Source organism: Labeo rohita, chromosome 22 (assembly GCF_022985175.1).
Source record: "Labeo rohita strain BAU-BD-2019 chromosome 22, IGBB_LRoh.1.0, whole genome shotgun sequence".
Taxonomy (NCBI): domain Eukaryota; kingdom Metazoa; phylum Chordata; class Actinopteri; order Cypriniformes; family Cyprinidae; genus Labeo; species Labeo rohita.
In genome coordinates, this window is record NC_066890.1 from 53,813,171 (window position 1) to 53,826,272 (window position 13,102).

Sequence of the window (13,102 nt, forward strand, 5' to 3'; positions counted from 1 at the left end):
ACCCTCCTGAACAACATTTGGTGACGTAGGGGCTGTTTGAATTTTTTTTAGTCTTTTGACCCCAAGACTCAGTTTATCTCTGCAACTCACCTACTGTGATCCTTGGAGAGTCTTTGGACACTTAAACTCTCCTCTTCACCATGCATTAGGACGATATAGACACACATCCTTTTCCAGGCAGATTTGTAACAGCTTTAGATGACTGGAATTCTTAATTATTGTCCTAATGATGGAAATTGGGATTTTCAATGCTTTAGCTCTTTTCTTACAGCCACTTTCTATTTTGTGAAGCTCAACAATCTTGTTCTGCACATCAGAACTATATTATTTGGTTTTATTCCTTGTGATGGATGATTAAGGAAATTTGACCTTTGTGCTCCTCATATTTATAATCCTGTGAAACAGGAAGTTATTGGACAATATTATTCTAGTGCGCTAAATAAATGCAAATATGAATGGGAATATACTTCAGAGATTTTTTACTCATTATAATTTCTAAGGGTGCCAATAATTGTGCCCAACATGCATATGAGAAAAACATTTATTTTGTAACGTAAGTTTCCCCCCACTTTTAATTGTTTTACTTCAATGAAAGGTTAGCATTTTGTGCATTTTTTGAAGGTAAGATCATAAAGATAAACAAAGCAGATTTATTTTCATAGCCGTCTTTGCTCATATTTACCAAGGGTGCCAATATTAGTGGAGGGCACTGTATATATATATATATATATATATATATATATATATAGGTAAAGTCTCGAACACTAGATGGCGCCACTAGAATGCTTTAATTATATTTTTTAATGATTCAGATTTTCAGTGTTTCTTTGCGCCTCTGAAACTAAGCAAACTAGTCTGTCTTAGAACAGATCACAGACATAAATACCTAAATTTTGACAAAATGTGTAGTTAGGTTACTTTGAACAGCTGCATGTTATAAAAAAATATATTTATTTATTTGTTTATTTATTTTATTATTATTATTATTATTGTTATTATTATTATTATTATTTTATTTTTTTGCAGGGTTGATGAAAACTAAAGAAATCAACAACCATTTAGCATCTTCTTGATACAAAAAAAAAAAAAAAAAAAAAAAAAAAAAAAAAATTACAACAGCATAGATGGACATAGCCTACATTTATTCTTAAAATATCTTCCAGTCATTGACAGACAAAAACAGGATGTGTTCTTTGTGAGGGGATGTGAGAGGATGTGTTCTCAATAACAATTCTTCTTAGAAGTATCTTCTGCTTACCTTGCTAGTTCTTGAAATATTTACTGAAACTATCATCTTCCAACTTCACCTTGAGCAAAGCACCAAACCCCCAGTTGCTCCCCAGGCGCTGGAACAAAAATGTCTGCCTACTGCTCCAGGTGTGTTGACTACTCACTGCTGTGTGTGTGCACTTGGATGCAGATAAATGTAGCTTCTGATTATATGTTACCATACTAAATGAAGATCCTGGTAAACAAAGTAAATGCAAGAAAGAGGTGTTGTGCTTATCCTCTCTAAGACTAAAGAACAAATACAGTTCATTATGCATGTTGTCAGAGAGCAGAGAAATCTGTTTCTAGGTCCCTGCAAGAGTACTGTGGATGAAGGACTTGTAGGATCTTTGTAAATATCTAGTTCAGATCTCAGTTTTGTTCCAAGTTCACTTTCACAAATCTTGATGATGCTATATATGAAGGAGACTGAAGTGATGGGAGATGTTGTTTTATGTAGGCTATGGAATTCATGAATCATGTTCATGGATGAGGTAATGATTTATTTATTTATTTTTTATTACCATACCTTCCACAGTTATTCAAACTGCGAATAAATTATACAGAGAATGCGAGTAAGAACAAAAAACTCCCTGGACGCCTCTGATTGTGATTGATTATATTCTGCAACACTGTAAAAATGCATAAAAAGAATCATGGTGCAGCATTGAGCAGATCTTAATTTAATGCTGCAGTCAAGATTTTTTATTTTGTTGTATTCACGACAGCCATTATGGATTTACTTTAACTGTCATGGGCAGCCAAGGCTCATTGATGCACATGGGAAGCGAAGTCTGATCCAACAGACAAGACACTGTAGCTTAAATTGTTTAAGAAGGTAACGTTGGTTCTGATGGAAAGGTGTCAGAATACACAGAGCATCACAGTTTGTTGTGTATGGGGCTGCATAGCCGCTGACCAGTCAAGGTGCCCATGCTGACCCCTGTCCACCTCCGAAAGTGGACACATGAGCATCAGAACTGGACCACAGAGCAATTGAAGAAGAAGGTGACCTGTTCTGATCAATCACATTTTCTTTTACATCATGTGGTTGGCCAGGCGTGTGGGCACCCCAGATCTCAATCCAATCAAACATCTGTGGGATGTGCTAAACCAGGGGTGCCCAACCCTGTTCCTGGAGATCGACTTTCCTGCAGAGTTTAGTTCCAACCCTAATCAAACACACCTGTCTGTAATTATCAAGTGCTCCTTGAGATCCTAATTAGCTGGTTCAGGTGTGTTTGGTCAGGGTTAAAGCTGAACTCTGCAGGAAAGTCGATCTCCAGGACCAGGGTTGAGCACCCCTGTGCTAAACAAACAAGTCCGATCCATGGAGGCCTCACCTTGCAGCTTGCAGGACTTAAAGAATCTACTGCTTACATCTTGGTGCCAGATACCACAGCACACCTTCAGGGGTCTGTGGAATCTATGCTTCAATGGGTCAGCGCTGCACTGTAAAAAACAAAAAAACACAATTTGTTGAGTCAGCTTAAAATAATTGGTTTCCCTGCTGCCTTAACATTTTAAGTTCAGTCAACTCAAATAAGTTTAATCAACTTGAAATGTTAAACTGTACTAAGTAACAACTTAGATATTTGTGTTTGCTAAACTTAACAGATGGGTAAGTAACCCAGCTGCCTTAAATTTTTAAGTTGAATCAACTCAAATATCTAAGTTGTCACTTAGTATAATTTAACATTTCAAGTTGAATAAACTTTTTTTGAGTTGACTGAACTTAAAAACTTATTTTAAGTTGACTCAACAAATAGTTTTTTACAGTGTGTGTAGCAAATTAGCTCAAAAGGGAAAATATTTATGATTAATTATAACTGGTTATAATTAATTATGAATATTTTGATCAGATCTCAGAATTAACTGTAGCAGAATTAACATTACAATTATTTGATCTGTTTGTCCACCGAATAGACAGTATAATAATTTATCAATTCTAGGAAAGGTTCTTTTCTGGCCAATATAGAAAAACTTTTTCTACTTTAGTCAGTACTAGCAGTAACTTAACTTGTAGTAAAATCAAAATGTAGTATGTAGCAAGATCAAACATTCAGGGACTTCAAATTGTGAGCAGCACACAGAGACAATCAATTGTGAATATATGGAATTTAATAAATGGAACTGCAGCTAACATACAACTAACTAAGCAAAAAACACGTGTACATATACATAGAGGAAGAAACTGAGAAAAGGGAGAGGGAGGAGAAGACAAATAATGGCAGTATTTAGCCTCAGTTAACCAGCGACCACATGAGAATCATCAGAGAATCAAAATCACCTTAAAAGGGGCTTAACTTAAAACACGCATCTAAATAGTTGTAAAGGTTACTTGCATTGGCTTTGTTGCAGAAAAAGTGTCATGATGCGGTAGACAATGGAGGTTCTCGATGAATTATTTTCGGTGTGCTGGAGGTTTTCTCTAGTTCTTCTGAAGATAGGAAAATCCACAGCAAGTTATACCTGAAGACAAAACTACTGGAAAATTGACTCAAGGTGATGAGTCTTGGAGAGTAACTCAAAGAGTTTGAGCAATGATTAGTTTGAGTTAGGGTATTTTGATAGTTTCCCTACCACACCCACCTTTGGGTGAATTGGCTAATATGAAGCTTGGATTTTTGAGCAGGAGAACTTCTCTTTGTCTCCATTTATGGCCCATTTGCATGTTTATTGCTGGCCTGGGGGATTGATTTAGTTTTACCCAAAATATAGTACAAACAGTATGATGCATTTTCTAATCACATGGTGTACACCATTGTTTAGGAAATAAAGAGCAGATAGTTTTGATACCAAGGTATTAAACCAGAGATACATTCATACATTGAAAATACGCATTTAGAGGTTAACTAATACAAATATCGAGGGGTAAATGGGCTTATATAGCATTGAAACATACAAGCAACACCTGCATATATCAAATACATTTGTAACTGGTTAAATATAGCCTAAATAATAAAAAAAAATGTTTCTATGTGTGTGCGTTATGTGTATTGGGAATAGTCTGCCAGCCACCAAGGATTTTTGGTGCTTGGTGCTGGTGATGGCCTCCTCCATGGAATGCCTTTGAAGTCCAATGGGGAGACAAGAGTTGATCTGTTTAGCATCTTTGTGAGAGCAAGGAGGGAACCATAGGCCATTAAACACCCATATAAATGTAGAACGTGAGGCCATGTCTGTAATTTATATGCAAATGTCAAAAGGCTAAAAGGGTCCCTACAACATAAAGCCTAAACGATCATTGATGATCCTAAGCAGACACTACAGTTGTTTTGGCAGCAAAATGTCTAACATACATTCAACCATCACCTTCAACTCAACCTTGCCAAGACAGAACTGCTTCATCTTGATCACAATTTCACCATCATGTTAAGCACATCAACCAGAATTTCCTTTAAAAACAGCCAGAAACTTTGATGTTGTGATTGATGATCGGATAAATTTCTCAGACCACATTGCTAAAACTGCCTATTCCTGCAGATTAGCTTTATTCAACATCAGGAAGCTCAGGCCCTTTCTTTCAAAACATGCAGTCCTCTGTAAAAAAAAATGTGCTGTACACGCCTGAATATTTGCATTGTACTGTTCTGGAACAGTGTTGTAAATATAACTTAACCACTGATTTCTAGTTGTGTACTCATTTGGAAGGCCAAACAAAGTCCTTTTCTTCTGCAACAAAACACACAGCATCTCCACAAAATGGCTGTGGCTGCAACAATACTACAGCAAGAATAAAAGTTACGCCTTCTTTCTTTGCGTATACATTTGGGCAGTGTTATGCAAAATTTCCCACACATCAACGTAGATTTGTGGAGGCTTGTTTGAACGAGCCTTTTTAGGAAGGTGTGGCTGATTCTTAACTTTTATAAACTATATTTCTTTGGGTTTAAGACTTTAATTTTTGGAGTGTTACAAGCTGTTTGTGCATATATAAGATCTGTAAAATTGCAAAGACAAACAAAAACATTAAATCACATCATATGACCCTTTAATGCAGAATGAGACTGCAAGATAAATTTTTAATGAGCTGAAAAGAATGCATGTCACACCTCTGTTCATCAATTTTCACTGGCTACCAAGTCGCTTTGGATAAATGACTAAATGTGAATGTAAAAGGGGGACCAAAATTTCCATTACATTTTCAACTTAGGGTGCTTTTCACTGCATGAGAAACTGGACATGTGGTGTGAGAATGTGAGAAATGTCAATTGCTTGAGTCTCATGCTGAAGACATCAAGCTGTGAGCATCATATGGGCAGGAATGGAAAAAAAATACCCTTTAACCACAAGCTGCTGAAACAAGTAGAACTTTCACACATCAGACACACTCACAAACTGACGTCAACCACAAACAACAAGCATTAGATGGTAATGCAGATGCTGTTTAGCCACCCGTCAGATCAAACTACATTTATGCACAGATGTAAATAATTAACAAAGTAGACCGCAGCTTTTGATGAGTATTTTGCATCTGTGTATCTTGTATTTACAGATATGGTAATGGTAATTTCATGCCAACTTTTAAGTCAAACAGTGAAAATGCTCCATGCAATGAACCATACAATATAGATACTTCTCATTTGGAGGCCATTTAATTAATCCATCTTTAAGCATATCAAGCCCCTCAGAATGATCCTACTAAATGTGATTTCCTCTTGGCTAAATGGCATTTAGAAAGATTAGAGTTAGGTCATCTCATGGTTCCATACTCTATGTGATCCTCCTGTTTAACCTTCTGTATAAAAAAAAAAAAAAAAAACAAAAAAAAAAAAAAAAAAAAAACAACAATAAATGTTTAAATATAACATTGTTAATCCTGAAGGTCACTGGAATTCAATAAGATTAACATTATTTAGGGAAAACAATCTCTCTTTACTGCCAAATTAACATGCAGCTTGAGGCAATGACACCAAACATCATCATCTTTATCAGTGGTTCTCAACTTATTTGTGCAAACACATACAACAGTGGGTTCTCGGCTTACTACTGCAGTGTATGTTCAGAGATGCTTTTATCCAGGAGCGCTGCAGATTTTGACAAGTGATTGTATTTTCTTTAATCAAAGACCAGTCTCTACTTTTTATTTATTTATTTATTTATTTTTTTATGTATAGAATGCACCATTATATCACAATGGATAATTTTAGATGACACAACTTACTTTTAACTTAGTCATTACTTTTTAAAATTTAAAGTTTAAAAGTATTTTGGTCAGTTATGTTTTTGTGTGGTTATCCAGGTGAAGCTTGTGTTGATGTTGTGTGTGGCTGCATGATTTTGGTGTTGGTTCTGAAATAACTGTGCTAACGATAGCACTGGAAACATTCTCTTCTTCTCATACATGACAATTATAATGATAATCATAATATTAGTAATGATCTGAGGCCTAAAAGAAATTGTATTTAGCATGCTAACATGCCCTATTTATCTGTAGTTAGCTAGAAGTTTATTAAGTTTAACAAAACATTCATTCAGTCATTATAGATTTAAGTTTAGAGATCCTGCACTTTTTCAGTGTTGTCCAGTTCCACTTCAAATTACTAATCACTTGCTAAAATGCAATGTCATGTGAAATAGCACAATATGACATAATCTATAAAATAATGACTTTTTAGCTGTACGCTGTAAAATATTTTGAAGGTCAAACCACAGCATTTTATGTTGACTTGCTCTTTGAAAATGTCAGTGTCTTTTAACATTGTCACTTACGTTGAACCAACGGAAACATTTCAATCCAACAATCAACATAAAATGACTTACAGTGTAGTTGCAGAGCCCATGTTGTGTGGTTTTAAAGATTACAGGCTCCAGTGTTTTCATAAAACAGTGATGTCTTATAAATAGTGATGTCAAGAATTGACATAAGTGAATACAGCATCAGTGGCTCATGTTGAGCACTGGAAATATGAACAAATATCCTATAAACATACCCTTTAAATCTATACTCGTTCTGTTACAATGGTGCAATGAGTGTGATATAAGTTTTTATACAGTCAAACCACCAGTGCACACACAGATGCGCTAAAATGATACTGAGATATAAAAATTATCTTACCAATTTATATGCGTTTCTTTTGTAGAATGTGGGCTCAGCATAAGTGATCTCTTCTTCAGCAGTCTCAACTGTTTGAACAATAAAAGATGTTAAAACTCAGTCTGTTTAGTCTGTTTTATTATTAAGACTGTCAAAGTTAAAGCATTAATGCACAGTTAGTTATATGTTAAAAGCTGCAAATGGCATTAGCATATTAAAATTGATGTTGTAAGTTTTTCTCACACACACACACACACACACACACACACACACACACACACACACGCACACAATGTTTATCATTAATTGGGGTGAAAATCTTTACACATAAATGATAAATCAAACCCAGACAGAATGTTTGAGTAATCTGCATTCCTTGTATGCCACGGTGTATGGTAAAAATGTGTGTGTGTGTGTGTATATATATATATAAAAATGTATGGGAAAATTTCAATAGCATTAAAAAGCATTAAAACATGTTCAAAAAGTCCTTGTCCATAGAGATTTTAATATGAACATTTAATTTAATTTGGTGTTTGACAAGATGGCAAGATTGGCACTCATAACTACACATTTATTATAACTAATATTTATTTGAAGAGTTCAGATGCAAAAGCCTCTAAATCCATCTGACGTTTTTCTTTAAAATGAGCATTTCTTTCTGGCTACTTTGTATAGGTTTCTATGTAAGTACTGGTACTTCTGATTGAGCTGAGGCTGGGATTTAGCGAGTTTGAAATAAAAGTATTTGATGGACGTATAATATGTGTTAGGAGCGTTCACTCAGTATCATTATCTCATTTTTAACTGAGATGGCTTTTAGTTGGTTTTGCATCTGAAATCTTTATTTATTTATTTATTTGAAGAGTTTAGATGCAAAACCAGCTAAAAATGAGATAATGATACTGAGTGAATGCTCCTGATACATATTATACGTCCATTGTTCTTCAAATCTGAACATCTTAGAAGTACCATTACTTACATAGAAACCTATACATCTGAGTCAGATAAAAATGCATTTTTTAAAGAAACACGTCAGATGGATTTAGCTGGTTTTGCATCTGAACTCTTCATTTATTCCATTAAACAAACTTAAGGGCATTAACTACAGAAATAAACAGAATGAATTAATGGTAATTAGGGCTATCAACTGACTAAACAATTCAGAGTATATTTTCAAAGTATTGTTTATTGGTTAAAAGTGGTAACACTTGCCTTCTTGATCAGTTTTTCTGTGCGCAGCAACAGAGATCAGAACTTTTACAAGTGAGTCTTGTTTTGAAGAAGAGTCTGGGTCCAGTGCTGTAAGAATAAAGACAGAAGTGATGTGTCAGTCTGATTATTGTAAGTCAAATCATAAATGTACATAAACATGGCTGAAAAAATGTGCATCAACACTGTCGTACCTGCACATGTGTGACAGAGTTTGCTGATGTCCAGATGTGTGGTCTGGTTGCTGATGGGATTGTTGATCACACAGCTGTAGGTGTTTTTATCCTGATATTCCACCTCCAGAGGTAGAGAGAGACTGATGCTGAGATCAGACACACTGATGCTGGACAATAAACTGTTTCCTTTGTACCAGGAGAGACTCACATCACTCACATTCACCACTGAACACAACAATGAACAATTCTGCTGTGATGATGATGATGATGACGAACATGAAGAGTTACTGCTGATGACAGGAACAGGCAGACGAGCTGGAAATGAGAAAATCAAATTTTGGTGTAAACAGTGTGTTTTTCATTACAAAAATCAAAAAAGGAATATTCTGATTTCAGTTCAATACCACTGTGTGTGTGTGTGTGTGTGTGTGTTGATGGAGCTTAATGTGTCCTAAATATTCCTCTAATAAAACAAGAATATTCAAAGGTAATCACAAATGATCTCTACTCACCATAGACAGAAACACTGAATGTTTTTGATGACCGTTTCGCTCCACTAATATCTAGTTCATAACATCCAGCATGTTGAGTTGTGATGTTTGTGATGGTCAGAGATCCAGTTTGATTGTCCAGCTTCAGTCTGTCTCTGAATCTCCCATCAGGAACATCATCATATTTGGAGAAGGTTTGCTTTTTTAATGTGAGCTATCACAGAGTTGTCAGCTCCAAATTTCCACAGTATGTCAACATCTTCATGTATTTCAGTAACATCAGTATTTAGAGTAACAGAATCTCCCTCCATCACTGACACTGATTGTATTTCATTTGTTGTAGCCCCAAACACACCTGAAAAATATTAACATGAGCAAATTAAAGTGCCGGATGGTTTCTAAAGCCTAAAATCAGCTGTAGATTTAAATTGAATTAAATATGAACTGAATAACATCCAGAGCAGCAAAGTGAAAGATGAGACAGATAACCAATAATTTTATCTTTTTTTTTTTAACTTATCTAGAGTACAATCAGTGTGTGAAGTTACATTATTAATTTATTTAAATAAATGCACAATAAATAAAGCTTGAAAGTTTGAATCTGCCCAATAATTTAAAAAAGATTATGAAATAAATGAGACACTGAAATCAGTAGATAAAACAGGCTCACTGAATCGTCACTTAGGGTTCTCAAACCTTTTGTCCAACAAATTTCCATGACATTTGTAGTTATTTATGATTACAGCTGGAGTAATATATAAAAGTATATAAATGTAATATATTTTTGAGAAATTGCTGGTAAGAATTTGCATTTGGAATTTTTCAAATAAAGATATTTAAATTAACAAAACACACCTGGAATATGAAAGTGGTTCAGAGAAATTTACAGTCACAACAGAAGGCATGGGAATTTAAAATTAATATATGAATGAAGACAGAGAACTGAAATCAAAGTAAATCTAATAATATTGATTCATCTGATATATAACAGTATGAAAGCTGAAAGAAAATTGAAATTACACCATAAAAATGCTTTTATAACTTACCTATCAGACTAAAACACAACAAGCAGAACAAAACAAGTGTGTGAAACATTTTCCTTAATGGTTCAGTGAAAAGTCTGATCTAACGTCCGCTGCTGTCGGCTAAAAACTCTCAACCTGTTCATCTGGTGACTGAATCCTCCCCCAACAGAGGTTGATGTTTCAGTTCACTATAACATTCTCTGAACATGTTCTGAATATACATATATATCTGTCTGTGTGTCTGTCTATCTATCTATTATTTGTTAACATTCACATTTATGATTTAACATTGATAGTTTTTCATAATGGTGGGAAACATGGATATTGTGTTTTTTAAAAATATAGCTGTCTGACTGTGGTAAATATGTACAAGTAGAAAAATATTACTCTTGTAATATGAAGAGTATTAATCTAGCCAACTCTAGTGTTTTAAAAATAGTTGTATGTGTTCAGTTTAGTCAATTGTTGTGCACAAAAATACAAAGTTCAAAAAGTTACAAAGAGTCTGCATCTCACATTACTAGTCTTACTTAAGTTCAGCTTCTGTGTCAAACCGAAAGCTGCTGCGGTCGGTTTTCTTCAGAAATGTGGTTTGATCTGCTGGGTGGACAAACATGCTATTTTTAATCATTTTTTCCCCATGATTTCAGGTTTTACTATCCTTGTGGGTACATTTGGTCCCCACAATGTGGTGAAATAAGTGAATGCACACACACACATGTGAAAACACACACACACACACACACATTGTGTTTCCATGTTTTATGGGGTAATGGTTTTTATACTGTACAAACCTTATTTTCTATTGCCCTAGACCTAACCTAGCCCCCACAGGAGACTGTGAACACTTACCCTTTCTGGAAAATTTTTAATCAAAAAAAAAAAAAAAAAAAAAAACTCATTCTGCATGATTTATAAGCCTGACCTAAACCTAAAAATTGTCCCCACAAGGTTAAAATTTACTGGTATTACTATCCTGGTACTGGTACTACCAAATGTCCCTATAACGTGATAAATACCAGGTACACACATACACACACACACACGCGCGCACACACAAACAATGTCATCCAACCTTTTCTTCCATTGATTTATGTTCTTTATGTTACAACCATAAGATGTATTGTCTAAATATCTAGAAATAACATAAATACATTTCCAAGCCCTTTAAATAGGTGGTATCCTTCAGGGCTTTATCATCATGTCTACAGAAAAGGGTCTAACCACTAAAATTACGAAACATCCCAAAACAGTTATGACGAAACAAGACTTTGTTTACTGAAATCACGTGACTTGTTTGATACATGCTCTGAACCACTGGTTCAAAACAAATGATTCGCAGTAGTTTCACGAAGCAGTGTTTCAAAAGCGCCCATCACTAACTGTCAGTCACCTTAAATGTATGGGTGGAAAAGTGCAATGAGTTAGTAAGTTAGTCAGTTTTCGTGTGCACTCTGCTGACAGTGCAGTAATGACGTATTCTTAAAAAAAAAAAAACACCAGATGGCGCCATTTATCAGTTATCAAATTAAAATCATACAACTGAGGCCCAAGGTAAAACTATGTAAATATGAGTCAAAGACCATTAAAACTGATTATCAGTCAGTCTTTTATTAATGACCGTCTGTCTTTATCACTACAGATGTGGGTCTGTCAACAATATGTGTTTCTGTTGTTCTGCTGGCGACTGTCACTGATGTGATTTACTAACACTGCATTTACTCTACAAAAAAACACCACAGGAGCATTACATAAATATTACATTTTAGTTGGCGAAAGGAGCCTTTTAAACGGAGGTGGGGAAAGTTGATCCTCCAGGGCCGGTGTCCCTGCAAAGTTTAGCTCCAACCCTAATCAAACACCTGAACAAGCTAATCAAGGTCTTCAGGATACAGGTTGGTATATATATATATATATATATATATATATTTTTTTTTTTTTTTTTTTTCAGGGTTGGAGCTAAGCTATGCAGGGACACCGGCCCACCAGGATCAAGGTTCCCCACCCCTACTTTAAAAGATACATACATGTGTTTTAGTCTAATGAAGTTAAATATCCACAAACATAAAACTCAATCACAAGTACAGGATGACAAGTGAGACAAATACTTGTATTTTATTATAATTAGCTGTAAGCTGTTTTGAACTTTTCTTCAAGCAGGCCTTCAGCACAGAAGCCAGGCTTTTTAGTGGTTTCTTATATCTGTGTTTTCTACTTTGGACACTAGAGAGCGATGATGTGCTTGTGCTACATTTGCCAACATATCCAGAACATCAGAGTGTGTTTGTGATACTGTAATCACTATACAATGCAGCTGATATCCACTTCAGTTTCCTGAAAGGAAAACATGAACAGTTTCCATATTTTCTAGGTTTTGTGATATTGGGAACCACAAAATGAAAGTAAAATTTTATACATCACAATAACAGCAAAAAGATTTGAAACAAACAGTGAAAACAAAACAGAGACAGCCTAATAGAAAACAAGTCAGTGTCCAGTATTTCACATCAATTCCAGTAGATACAGTATTTAGTCATAGTTTTTTGGGGACGTTTTCATAAACAGCATTCGACTTTGATTTCTGCAAGGAAACACAAACTCAGTCAGGTATCTGAAGAGAGTTTTTCTTCAAATTCATATTAGAATGGAAATTTAATGCAAATCAATTTCACGGTGTTGAGCAGAAAAAAAGTTTTTATAGTGTATCTAATTGGATATTTCTGAATGTCTCTTGATTATTGCACAATGTACAACTGAGTTATCAACAAAGAAGCACAAAAAAGCATCTAGAAACAATTTATGGATTTGAAGTGTCTATTTTCATATGCTAATCTTCAGATGGATCAGTGTTTGCACCTTCATTGTCACCATTTGCACTTAGATCTGTTG

General features: G+C 34.9%; 1 pseudogene; it reads right to left on the reverse strand.

The window, feature by feature from the left end:
- Positions 1–10,312, reverse strand: part of LOC127153855 (SLAM family member 9-like) — a 337,800-nt pseudogene extending 327,488 nt beyond the window's left edge.
- Positions 10,313–13,102: the final 2,790 nt, after the last annotated feature.